We start from the raw sequence: 13304 nt of genomic DNA, 5'->3' as shown, positions 1-13304 counted from the left end.
AACTCATGTCCTCCCACCGAACTCATACTCACCACAGGTGCCACTCACTACACCACAAGATTGGGTAACTTACGCGTCAAGACCAATATACATGTAAAACAATGCATAAAAGAGCAAAATAATAACTTTGAATTAAACATAATATGCAACGATTTCAAGAGATAAGCATATGACCCAAAACAGGGGTCACTAGATCGAGTACAGGCCACTCGATCGAGTAAGGGACTTACTCGATCGAGTAGGTCAAGATCAGAAGCACGTAAAACAAATCACCAGGGCTACTCGATCGAGTAACTTAGGTACTCGATCGAGTGCCCCCTTACTCGATCGAGTACCAAGGATACTCGATCGAGTACCCTAATTCTCAGCACTGTCCAGATTTCGTAAAACAGTCATAACTCACTCATTACTTGGTCAATTTGGGCGTGTGACCTATCGTTAGAATCGTAAAAGGACAAGCTATCATCTCCAATTGGAATCACATCAAAATCATTTATGCATCTCAAGTTATAACAGTTTAAAGACAACCTCTTTATAAACGAAAAACACAACTATTGATTTTTACTTCCCAAACGACTTAAACAACAACCACGCAAACAAAACCAGTCCAAAACTCATAAAACCAGTATTCGTAATCATACGTTACTATTTTCAAAAATCAAGCAACAACATTCATCATGCACATAGGTTATTTAACTTGTCAATCACGATTTACCCACATAAACATGCTCCACCCATGAATTTCATATTCTTATGCAATTACTTACTTAATCTCTTCCAACTAATTCATCAATTACAGCTACACACTTCTTACAACATATACCCATGAACAATCGTGGACAAGTACATAAACTTATCATACAACTCTATGCAGACAAAATATACGTATACAACACAACATTTCTATTCGCATGTTATTATTATGTCACATTATGAATCATCCATCATGTTTCTCATTCCAACCACAGTTCTATATATCTCATCAACAAGTTTCCTCATATCACCATTTTCTTTCACATGCTCAACTTTCTACTTCAACATCCAACAATTAACACATTCCATCACATTCATTGATTAACCAAACACACATACGACTCGACAAACACTTTCCCACGTGACCGGTTCAAAGTTGTAGGGCGACCCCTTGCGGCTTTAGGACGTCTCCCAAGCCTTTGCACTAGCTCCTACAACTTTTACCCGGGTTCATTTTAATTGACTCCCTATGTTCATTAAGTTCATTGGTTACGGGTTTCGGGATCGTCGCTCGATACCATTTGTAACACCCCATACTCCGAGTGCCTTACCAGGACCACTCAGGTATGAAGACATCACCATCTCGGTTGCCCGAGGTATGATAATCAAGTAGACAAGACAGAAACAACATTTATTATAAGTAGTTTAATGAATAAGTACAATCCTCGAAACCAAACTGAAAGTATAATACATTATTCCAAACTGCATCTTTCTCAATGAAATATAAATAAAACTAGACTACAGCGGAAGACTCTATCGTCATGTCGTGGCCATCCCGGCCTATCCCAAAGATATCTCTATACTGTTCAATATCCGCTCACCATCCCCGAATGGATCACCGCAGGTTTACAAAACAACAGGGGTCAAGTACTAATCACACAATCAAAATAGATAACAACAATAAGACAAACAGACAATTTTAAACTGAATCACACACACAAACACCACCACCTCACATCATCTCAATCGTCGTCCTTTGGACCACCCGATGTGGGGACCGCCTGCGTTCCCACCTAAGCCCCGCTCATCGTACGAGCGATAACCCCGTCCATTAATGTGCACATCCCCTTTCGTGGCGGGTTCCACGAAGGGCGAAACTAGGGCGTGAGATCACTCCCACAAGTGACCCCACTCAGCCGAGAACGCATCTCGAGAACCATCACAAACACAACCACAATCACAATCACAATTACAATCATCATATCAAATAACTATCTACAAGACATCACCAATATCCCATTATGGGACTAATGCGAGTAGGAAATCCTACCCGGAAAGCACAACACGCAGACGGTATCTACAATTTGTATCAAAACGGCTCCTCTACGAATTCTCCTCCTACCATACAACACATAGATGCTACCATTCAAATACTACTCATAAAAACCCCAATTCCTAAATTAGGGTTTCATCAATCTTAACAAAACATTATAGAAATTATATTAAAAGCTTACCCTTGACGCAAGGAATCCAACGACACAAACTACGATGCAAACCGACCGTCGAACTCCTAAGCAATTGTCAAGAACGCGATTAGGAAGAAGACAAGTTGCTTTCTCTCTTAAACAGGTTTTAGGTTTTGTAAAAAGTGATTTAGAACAAAGACGAATTGGTTTAAATACCTTAATCGCGTAATTAACAAAACCCGAGAAAACTCCCCCGTAAAACCGGACACTCGATCGAGTACCCAAGGTACTCGATCGAGTACCCCCTTACTCGATCGAGTGCCTGACTACTCGATCGAGTGCCCAACAGTCGAAACTATTTATCTTCGCAACTTGCCCTTACTCGACAGAGTAAGGGCTACTCGATAGAGTACCCCCAAGACATATAAATACGGAGTATTACAGTGGCACCCAATTTTATTATATACTTAAGGTTCTATTTAGCAACTAAGTACGCTTTAACGTGTTCTAGTTACGTTTAATTAGCTTCTAGCTACGTTTTTACAAATATATTATCAAAGTTAAGACTGCTAGACTACCATCCATAGCCAAATGAGGATAAAATAAATGAGAAGAAGAAAGCATATTACATCAAAGTACTCGTTCCAATAACAAAAGCAAAAAATAGGTTCAAACGGAAGACAAAAAAGCACATACCCTATATCTATCAACACAGAATGAAAACTTGGCATAGAACGTGAAGTCCAGAGAGGATGGCACTATGCAAAACAACTCCTCTTAACCTTGGAAGCTTTGCAGCTAGGTGTAGGGTGGGTCCACTTCCAACTGACTGCCCGTATAAAATCAGGTCTTCTTGACTAGTTCCATATTCAGTCTGAAGACACTGATAAACAGCCTCTATATCCGTATACGTGTTGCCCTCACTTGCCTGCATTAAGGGAAGACATATCAGAAAGCAAGGACTCAGAGAAGGAAAAAAGTAGCTCTATTAGACTTCTAACTTCAATGTAACTAGATAAATAGCCACCATATACCAAAGCTAAATATTAATTACCTTCAAACGAGCCGCATCATTAAGTGGCCTGGAAAGATCTCTTAACTTCACATTCTCCATCACGAATGAGGTAACACATAATGGTTTGAAGAAAGGCTGAGAAGATGAATCTACGACAAAATATAGTTGCAAAACACATTAGAATATTTTAAATTCGCATTCCCTTGAGAAATTGTTTTACAAATCGGAAGCTGGTAAGTGTTTACCAAGAGATTAACATACCAATGTTTAGAGATAGTCCCATCTGAGTAATCCCCTCCAGAACTCAATACCATCTGCCAGATTCCCTTTGCCCAAATCCTCAGAAAAGAAAGATCTTCCAATTATAACATACCTGTTTGCCAAGAAACACAAATTCAGTAAAAAAGAATACAACGAAAACGAAAGAACACAAGTACAATTAATTTTGATTACTCTTTTAAACTCTTCGCAGCTCGCAAGACAACATCAAGAACTTGTATGGCATCTTGTGGTGTTTCAGTGTTTCTCCCGAAGAGAAATTCCTTCAAATGATGGACATCAACCCTTGAAGCCAACTTTACAGAAACCTCAAATTTCCTCGATTCACTGCCAAAAAAACAAAACAAGTCGGTTTGTGTTTATTCGAGTTACGCAGACCATTAGAGACTGAATGTGTCACACAAACCTGCTTGAACCTCCTTTACATTCCCTGGGCAGCTCAACAACAAATTCTTTTGAAGTGAAGGGCAAAGGGCCAACAATGTCTCATATGGAGAAGTTATCATAGAATCAATCACATTTATCAACTGAAAGTGTAAACCCATTATCATCAACTCAACCCGTAAGTAAAATTCGTCACCAACATGGACACCAGGGACATGCCCTATAGTTTTAGTAGGTTCAATATACTTATATTTTTGCATCATCAATTTCCTAGCGATCATATCCCTCCTTTCTAACGGTTTCATAACCACGGTTCTTTCGAGTCGCCGATATACTCTCTTAAACTCTTTGAGCATCAACATTCTAGTTTCAACCGAGTTTTTCTTTTCCCTTCTATGTACCCAATGACTAAACTATCTTAATAGATGCACAGTAAGGTACAATTCATCTTATATAGGTACCTATATATGATTGTTGGATACATTAATCAAATTTGGAAGACAACAGGTCATATTCATCATTTAAATTTGTCTTAAAACTGGAAAGCATCAATTATATTACCAGATACGCCATCTTAAAACTGACACGCATCAATTATATTACCAGATACGCCAATAAAACATAACAAACAAGAGGGCTAAGTTATCATCTGCTTTTATATGAGGACTAATAAGTATGAATTATATTACTATATACATTAAATAAATTTAAGAAAACAACAATAGAAACCTTCAATACTATGTATCATCTGCTTTATTTATCACTGATTCTTAACAATTACTTCACTAGATACACTGACTCCCAACAATTAGAAGACGATCAAAAACAAACCTTGAATGATAATGTCATATCAATTTAAAATATATTCATACCTAATTCAGAAGATATCTGTGCAACGGTCATTACTAGCAGCTGCAAAAATTGAATCAGTAGGATCAACGACAACAATAGATCCTTCGATTTCCATTAAATCCCTACAAATCAAGACAAAAACCAAAAACGAAAACCATTAAAATCAAAACGGTACAAATTGATATGTACATACATCAATTATGTGGTAAAAGTTGAAAAATTTCAGAGACGTACATCAATTACTTGAACAATTTGTATCAATTAAGACCAATTCATTGATTTTGTGGCGCTATTTACTGTGAATCGCAATTTTTTTCTGGAATTTTCGCGGATTTTTTTTCCTGTGATTTAGTGAGAGAAGATTAAGGTAGAGAGAGAAGGGAAAACGTTTGCTAAGATTGTTTGTTTTGAGTTTTTATTTGTTTCCGTCAATAATATCAGCCGTACAATTGTTTTAAATCTTGTGGTTGTAGTTCGTTCTCACCGTTTGCATCGAATACTCGTTCTCACCAGATCCTATATATATATATACATATATATATATATATATATATATATATATACATATATATATATATATACATATATATATATATATACATATATATATATATATACATATATATATATATATATATATATACATATATATATATATATACATATATATATATATATACATATACATATATATATATATATACATATATATAGAGAGAGAGAGAGAGAGAGAGAGGGGCGGGATCCGGTGAGTCCACCTTTATTTTTGAGTCCCGTGAGGCCAAATTTATATCAGACGATATACGACACAATATCACGCCTATATTTCACAAACAAAAACCGTTCAGCAGTTGATTTTTCACTTTTCATTCTCTCTCTAAAAGTTCAAATTTAGGTAAAAAAAATTCAAAACAAGTAAAATAAAAAAATCTCACTGAAAACCGGAAGAACATCCAAAATTGAAGACGATTCCAACTGAATATCAATAATCTAGCATTGTTCGGTCAATAGATTTCTGCAATTTTTAGTATAATTCTGACAAACATAGTTGAGGTACAATCGTTACTCATTTTCTTCAATTTCTGCAGTTTTTATTCATCTTATGTAGTATTGAATTGTGTATACATGTTGATATTGTTCGAAATTATAGTATGTACATTGAATTACACGAATTTAATTGCGTATACAGCACTTGCATGTACAGTACTATGATGTACTTGACGATTTCAAACGATTAATTATCAATGTAGTTGTTTACTAGATGTTTTACTTGTTTTAATTGGGAAAATTAGGGTTTAATGTTGTTTGATCGCGATTTTAGGGTTTGACATTGTTTAATTATGAAAATTAGGGATTCATATTGCTTAAGACTTAAAAATTACAGTCTCATAATATAGAATTGAAGTTGTTTGATGATACAGTGATGCGGTTTCATAATTTTGACAGTTAGTGATCAAAGTTCAATTTACATTCATGCGATACCAATAAGAACTGTGATACTGTTTTGGATGTGGTATTGAACGTCAAGATACTTGCACTTGCACATCATAATTTTGATATTGTTGTTTGTATGATGTGATATACTTGCACTTGCACATCATAATTTCTGCAATTTTTAGTATAATTCTGACAAACATAGTTGGGGTACAATCGTTACTCATTTTCTTCAATTTCTGCGGTTTTTAGTATAATTTTTAGATTTGTCATACTGGATTATCATAAATTTTTGTTAACTATTGATTATGTAAATGTGTGTTGATAATTTTACAAAATAGTTGTGATATTGATTGTTAATAATTCTAATATTGTGCTATGTTTAAATGCAGATACTCATCTTCAGCCAAAATGGACTTGGTTGTTTCACAGAAATATAATAAAAACACTGCAAAAAAGAGGCCTCTAGCAACAAACGATGGAGTTGAACAAAGATCAATGAAGAAGTCAAAGGAAGGGAACCAGGAAATAGAACAGATGATACAAAATGAACTTGTAGAGCAACCTGAGGTCAAAAAGAAGAAGGCACATGCATTGCAGACGAAGTGTAGGCCAAAACAATTGGTTGAGCTGATTAACAACCTAAATGTAGAACAAAAACAGTCTGTGAGGGAGATAGGGTTTGGTGGTTTGTTAGAGCTGAAGTTAACACAAATACCACATGGAATTATGAACTTACTTTTAAAGGCGTTTGACTGTACGTGCAATATGTTTAAAACCAAGAAGTGGGATTTTATATTGACAAAACATGACGTCCACGACATCTTTCAACTTCCTAGAGGAGTTGAACCTATAGAGCTCGTAATCCCAGGAACTAAAACTACTGTGGAGAACAACAAGTTGAAAAATGCATGGAGGGTGAAGTTTGGGTTGGAGAGTACTTCTGCTCCAATTATGGTGAAACAAGTGCATGACTGGTTGATGGCTTGTAATAATGCTGATGATGACTTTAAGAGGCTGTTCGTAATGTACAAAGATGTCATTTTCCTTGCACCATCTTCAAATAAAACTCTTGATCTGAAACTGGTTAAGGCTGTTGTGAATGTCAGTAGCATAAGAAACTAAGACTGGTGTGCTTATGTCTTTCAAGAGATGGTTGATAGTATTAGTGTGTGCAAACAACATTCAAGGTCTACTATAACTGGGTGTATAGTAGTTCTTATGATTGCGTATTTCCATAGATTTAATTTTAAGGGAGATATTTTGCCACACACTTTACCCCTTATCAAGCATTGGGATGATGCATCACTGTCGAAGAGGGTTGATGATGATAAGAGTACAAAATCGGTGGGAAATGCACCAGTATCCAAGATTGAGTACCCAATCTGCCAACAACAACAAGGTAAAAAACAATCCCTCTTTGATTTATTTTGAATGTAAATAACTTTAAAAATGGTTTCAAAAACTAACATAGGTATTTTCCAGAAGAAACAAAGTTGAGACTAACGCAGAGCTCTGATCATGAACCTGATGCTGGAACGGAAACAAAACAGGGGTACATGATGGTTAAATTACCTGCCGGTGTTGAAACTGACAAACAGATTAGAGCAAGAGCAATGGATGTAAGGAATAATGCCTTGCTGGTTTCTTGGAGTTTTTAATATTGTGTTACTGAAAAACTGTGATATTATGTTGCTTATATTATGATATTATTCTTTAACTGTTGTGATATTCCTTGTCAAAAGAACAAACCTGGATAAGGTTTTTGAAAACCACTTTTACTTTGATATTGTTTTCTATAAAGTGTGATATTATTGTTTACTTAGAGTGATATCATTTAATAAAATCACAAATACTGCAGATGGATAATAACTCTTGTTAACAACAATGTATTAACAAACTGCCTATTTTTTAAACGGCTTCTGATATTTTATTTTACTACTTGTGATATATTTTTTGTCATGGCCTAATTTTTTAAATGGCTTCTGATATTTTATTGACTATGTCATTTGGCAGAGTGCTCATGAAATTTATCTACGCATGAAGAGGGACAATGAATTGTTCTATTCAAGATATGTACATAACATGAGGGAGCTCATCAATATGAAACCGAGAAATCCAATGGATGAACCAAGTACATCTACACAAGCTGGTGCCAGGAAAGACGGTGATAATGAAGCCGTTGCTGAAGAAGATGCTGCTGAACAAGATGTTGTTGAAGAAGATGCTGCTGAACAAGACGCTGGTTACAAAGAGGCTTGTAATAATGATAAATTTACAACAACAAATCAAGCTGCAGCTCCTCCCATATCCCCAACACAGTCTTTCTTTAAAGATCAAAGCTTTCACAAGTTTATGGACTACGCCATAGCCAGGTCATATGAAAAGGAGAAGGAAAAACAAGGGCTGCCGACGTTTGATGTATGGACTGAGTTGTTGAAGATGCAGTACAAAGAGTTGAACAGGGTATATGGTGGATGTACGGATAAAGAACTACACAGTGATGATGATTTGGAGTGCAATAATAATCAATAAGATGAGGAAAATAATGATGTTACAAAATTGAACAGTGGTGATGAAGGAGGCCAACATGATGAGCAGGGTAATTATATGGATTCAAATTTGGATGAATTAATTTCAAAAGTTGGTTTAGGAGTAACAGGGGCTGTTGATGAGGGGATAAATAGTAATGCTGATACAACAAATAAGAAAGGCATTGATGAAGAGGTTAATAAAACTAATGAGAATACCAATGTGGCAACACAATTAAAAGAGGGTGTTTCAAATGTTGGTTTGGGAGAAATGGGCACTGCCGAGGATGAAATTGAAGTGAAGTTGCATAGTGACAAAGCTCATATGGAGGGAAGTGGAACAGAGGCGAAGAAAATTGTTGAAGATGAAAGTGAAGTGGAGTTGAAGAGTGAAAAAGCTCATCCAGAGGGCAGTGGAACAGAGACACAGAAAAGGAATGAGGATAACAGTGTCGTGACTCAATTGAAGGAGGTTGTTGACGTGACCATAATTGGCGCATATTTAGCCCCCGAATTAGCCTTGTTTCCATGCTTTTTAGTGCTTATTTGGGTCATTTCTTATCTTTAGTTCTTTGTTTTGCATATTCTTTGAGATTTTGATCCCTTGGTAGGAAAGGAGTAAGAATCTTGCATTTTCATGGCAAAACGAGACTAAATTGATCGAATTCAATGACCAAGCATCAAGGAGAGACAAGATTAGAAGGCCTTTGTACATATTATAGTAGAAGAGCAATGTTGAGAAAAGATCCTTGAGTCCCCAAGGAAATCCCCAAGGAATTTATGAAGAAAAGAAGAAGATTTGTTGCTGACTGACAATCCGAGCGGATTGTCACCAATCCGTCCGTCCCGCAGCAGCACAATCCGAGCGGCTTTGCCACAATCCGCTCGGATTCCCCTCCACAATCCGCCCAGATTACCCTGAATCCGCTCGGATTCCAACGCTGAGAATCCGCCCGTCCCGACCCCATTCCGCCCGGATTCTAGCACAAAGACGGATTGTCTTCTCCAAGCTACGAAGAAAGAAGCCCTTCTCTCAGAAAATACCGGCTCCTCCTTGCTCAACTTAAAAAGTGTAATTACTAGTTTAGCCCTTAGTTAACCCTAATGCATCATCCCTAATTTCCACTATAAATACCTCATTAGTCTAATTAGAGGAGCATGTTCTTCTTATCAATAATTAGTGTAGTTAATATCAATCAAATCTCTCTTTAATATTGTAATCAAGTATTAATCAAGTTTTAATCCAAGTTTTAGTTCTTTAATCTCTCTTTTGTTCATCCTTTATTTTGGGTAATTGAAGATTATTTGGGTTATTGTTGGGAGATTGACAACTTTTCAATCAAGCATTCAAGTACTTCTTTTATCTTTGCTTTATTATTGGAATCATTAGTAGGTATAATCTCTTAATCCCTCTTTAATTATTGTTAATTACTTTCATCTATTCATCATGTTTCATATTGTTGGTATGATTGACAACCTTGCTAGCATGATCAACATGATAATGAGTGAGTAGTCTCTTAGCTAGGGTTAATGGGTGATTAGGGGAAACCAACATGGGGAATGATTCATGCTTAAATTAATATGCTTTCATGTTTTATTTGCTTGCTTGTTTTGATCTCAACTCATGCACATGTTATATTTGATGAAATGCTAAGCCTATGAATCCTTGCATTTACTATCATCTTCTATCTTTTCAATGAGACTTGTAAGACATAACCCAACTCAAGTCTCATTAGACCATGCATGTTGTTGAGTAGGGAAGATTAAGTCGACTTGTAGGTGTTGTACAATCTAATCGATTCGGCTCCGGGACCCAAACTTTCCTAGGATTGTAAGATATAACCCAACTCAATCCATCACAACAATAATTGCTTGCTTATAATTTGAGAACATGTTTGTATGATCATATCCCATGATTCCCCTATGATCCCATGACACCCTAGTGCCTTTAATCAATTGTTTACACCCCTTTAATTCATCTTGCTTGTTTATTTTCATTGCTATTTTAGTTTAGTAACCTTCTACATCAACCCAATTTGTGACACCCCTTAGACACCACTAGTTGCAATAGAAATCTCATTTCAACTCCCGTCCCTTGGGATCCGACCTTTACTTACCTCTTTACTAATTGTAGAGTTGTTTGTGGAGCTATAAATTGTGTTTTGATTCGACCGTGACCAACGACCACATCTTAATTTGTGAACACTTAGCGGGATCGCATCAAAAAATGGCGCCGTTGCCGGGGACGGTGTTTGTTTGATTTAGATTTATTTTTATTGTCATTAGTTGTGTCTTTCTTCGCCTTGAGGAAGTAAAACTCCTCAAGGTTTGTTCTAATTGTTTTCGAGTTGTTTGATATTTTGCATGTCTAGAAGGTTACAAGGTGATTTGTTACCTTTTGACCGTGAAATCGAAAGAACCTTGACGAACAATAGGAGAGTTGTTAGGAGGAATTTACGAGGTATTAGTGAAGTTGTCCAACCCACTAGTGAGTTTGTCAATCCTTTCGCAATAGAAGGAGAAGAAAACCCATTACACAATACCCCACAAAATCCACCTACAATGCCAAAATTCTCGTCACACTCCGTACCCACCGAGGAGAATCTTCCAAATGGTACTCCTACACCGCAACATCTAACCGGAAATTTTATTGCCAAGTCCGCTTTCATCCAATTAGTTGAGAGGAGCCAATTCGGGGGGATGCCTAGTGAGGACCCTCATTCTCATATGGAAACCTTTTGCGACTATTGTGATGCTATCTCTCAAACGGGCGTGACTCAAGACCAAATTAGATGCGTCTTATTTCCTTTTTCCTTAATCGGCACCGCGAAGCAATGGTTGAAGGGCCTTGATAAGGCCACCCTTGGAATAGATTCTTGGAAGAAGTTGGCTCTAGCTTTCTACAAAAAATTCTACCCACCGGAAAAGACTAACATGATAAGAGCTCAAATTACGGGTTTTAAGCAAAGGGATGAAGAGTCTTTGTATGAAGCTTGGGAGCGGTTCAAGGGAATTTGTCGCTCATGTCCTCACCATGGACTTAGCGAATGGTTTTTGGTGCAACAATTTTGGAATGGTTTATATGAAGATTCTAGGAACATTCTCAATATGGGATCAAATGGCATGTTCACCGAAGTTGATGACAATCAAACATGGAACAAGATTGAGGAAATGGCGGTCCATAACTCACAATATAGTAGACCTCGTAAGGCTACTAGAGGAGGAAAGCATGAAGTGGACTCCGTTACTCAATTGGGTGCTCAACTTAGTGCTCACATTGATACAATCAACTTGAAGTTTGAACAAGCTATGGCTAGACTTGAGGAAAACTCAAAATCATCAAAGCATCATGATAATGCCATGACGGCATCCTCATCAATCCCAAGTGGGATATGTGAGAATTGTGGAACTTTGGGACATGACCAAGGTGAATGTAGGGGAACAAATGAACAAGTGAATGCTTTCCAAGCATACAAGAGTGGTACCCCTTATTCCAACTTTTACAATGAAAACACCAAATTCCATCCAAATCTCTCATACAAAAGCCAAAATATTCAAAACCCTCAAACAACATACACTCCACCACCCATGAGAAACCAAAATCAAAGACCCTTTTACAATCAAAACCAAGGTTACCAAAATCAAAATCCATACAATCACCAAAATGACCAAGGCTTTGATGTCCAAAAAGCGGTCCTCCAAATGCAAAAGAATCAACAAGAATTTTTCACTCAAATGCAAAAAGATAGCCAAGCAAAGGAAACCACCATCAACAACATTCTAGCTCACACCAAGATGTTGGAAACACAATTGACTCAACTAGCATCTTCAAGCTCACAAAGACAAAAGGGGCAATTACCACCTCAAAGTAATCCCCCTAGACATGAAACGGTTAGTGCCATTCACTTGAGAAGTGGTACAAGGTATGAAGCACCGAAGAAGCAAGTTGAGGATAAAGTTGTGGAAGCTAGTGAAAAGGAAGAAATTGTGCAAAACTCCAAAGATGGAGAATCATCAAAAGAAGAAAGTTCAAAGAAAAATGAAGACAAGGCCAAGGAGAAGGAGCCCATTGTGATTAGACTTCCTTTCCCAAGTCGTCAAGCCAAGCCCAAATTTGATGATCAACTGGGAAAGTTCATGGAAATTGTGAAGAATTTGGAAGTCTCAATTCCTTTCACGGAATTAATCAATCACGTTACGGCCTATGCGAAATACATGAAAGATATCCTCACAAAGAAGAAGTCGATCCGGAAGCTTGAGACTATCGCCTTCACTAAGGTGAGTAGTGCAATACTTCAAGGAAGTTCACCTCCAAAGTTAAAGGATCCGGGAAGCTTCTCAATACCGTGTACCATTGGCGACACAACGATCAACAAACCCTTATGTGATCTAGGGGCTAGTGTGAGTGTCATGCCGTACTCGGTGAGTAAAAGGTTGGGGATGGGAGAGCTTAAATGCACTAACATCACACTCCAAATGGCCGATAGATCGACGAAGACACCGTTAGGGATATGGGAAGATGTTCCCGTGCGAGTTGGGAAGTTTTTCATCCCGGTGGACTTTGTCATTGTTGATATGGAGGAGGATTCCAACATTCCAATCATCCTAGGAAGACCTTTCCTACACACCGCCGGTGCGGTAATTGATGTG

General features: G+C 37.2%; 1 long non-coding RNA gene and 1 other non-coding gene across 2 annotated transcripts; both read right to left on the bottom strand.

Moving 5' to 3' along the window:
• Positions 1-3232: 3232 nt before the first annotated feature.
• On the bottom strand, positions 3233-3932 carry LOC141591380 (uncharacterized). The gene is made up of 4 exons (XR_012520837.1): positions 3860-3932; positions 3628-3780; positions 3436-3547; positions 3233-3323 (listed from the first exon to the last, which is right to left on the bottom strand). It is a non-coding gene; the product is annotated as an uncharacterized LOC141591380 (long non-coding RNA).
• Positions 3933-11588: 7656 nt separating this feature from the next.
• Positions 11589-11695, bottom strand: LOC141619016 (small nucleolar RNA R71). Its single transcript, XR_012531563.1, has one exon. It is a non-coding gene; the product is annotated as a small nucleolar RNA R71 (small nucleolar RNA).
• Between the last annotated feature and the right edge of the window lie 1609 nt (positions 11696-13304).

The sequence above is a fragment of the Silene latifolia genome, chromosome 1 (assembly GCF_048544455.1).
Source record: "Silene latifolia isolate original U9 population chromosome 1, ASM4854445v1, whole genome shotgun sequence".
NCBI lineage: Eukaryota > Viridiplantae > Streptophyta > Magnoliopsida > Caryophyllales > Caryophyllaceae > Silene > Silene latifolia.
The sequence above is the reverse complement of the archived record's forward strand: the minus strand, read 5'-3'. Positions and strand labels throughout refer to the sequence as shown.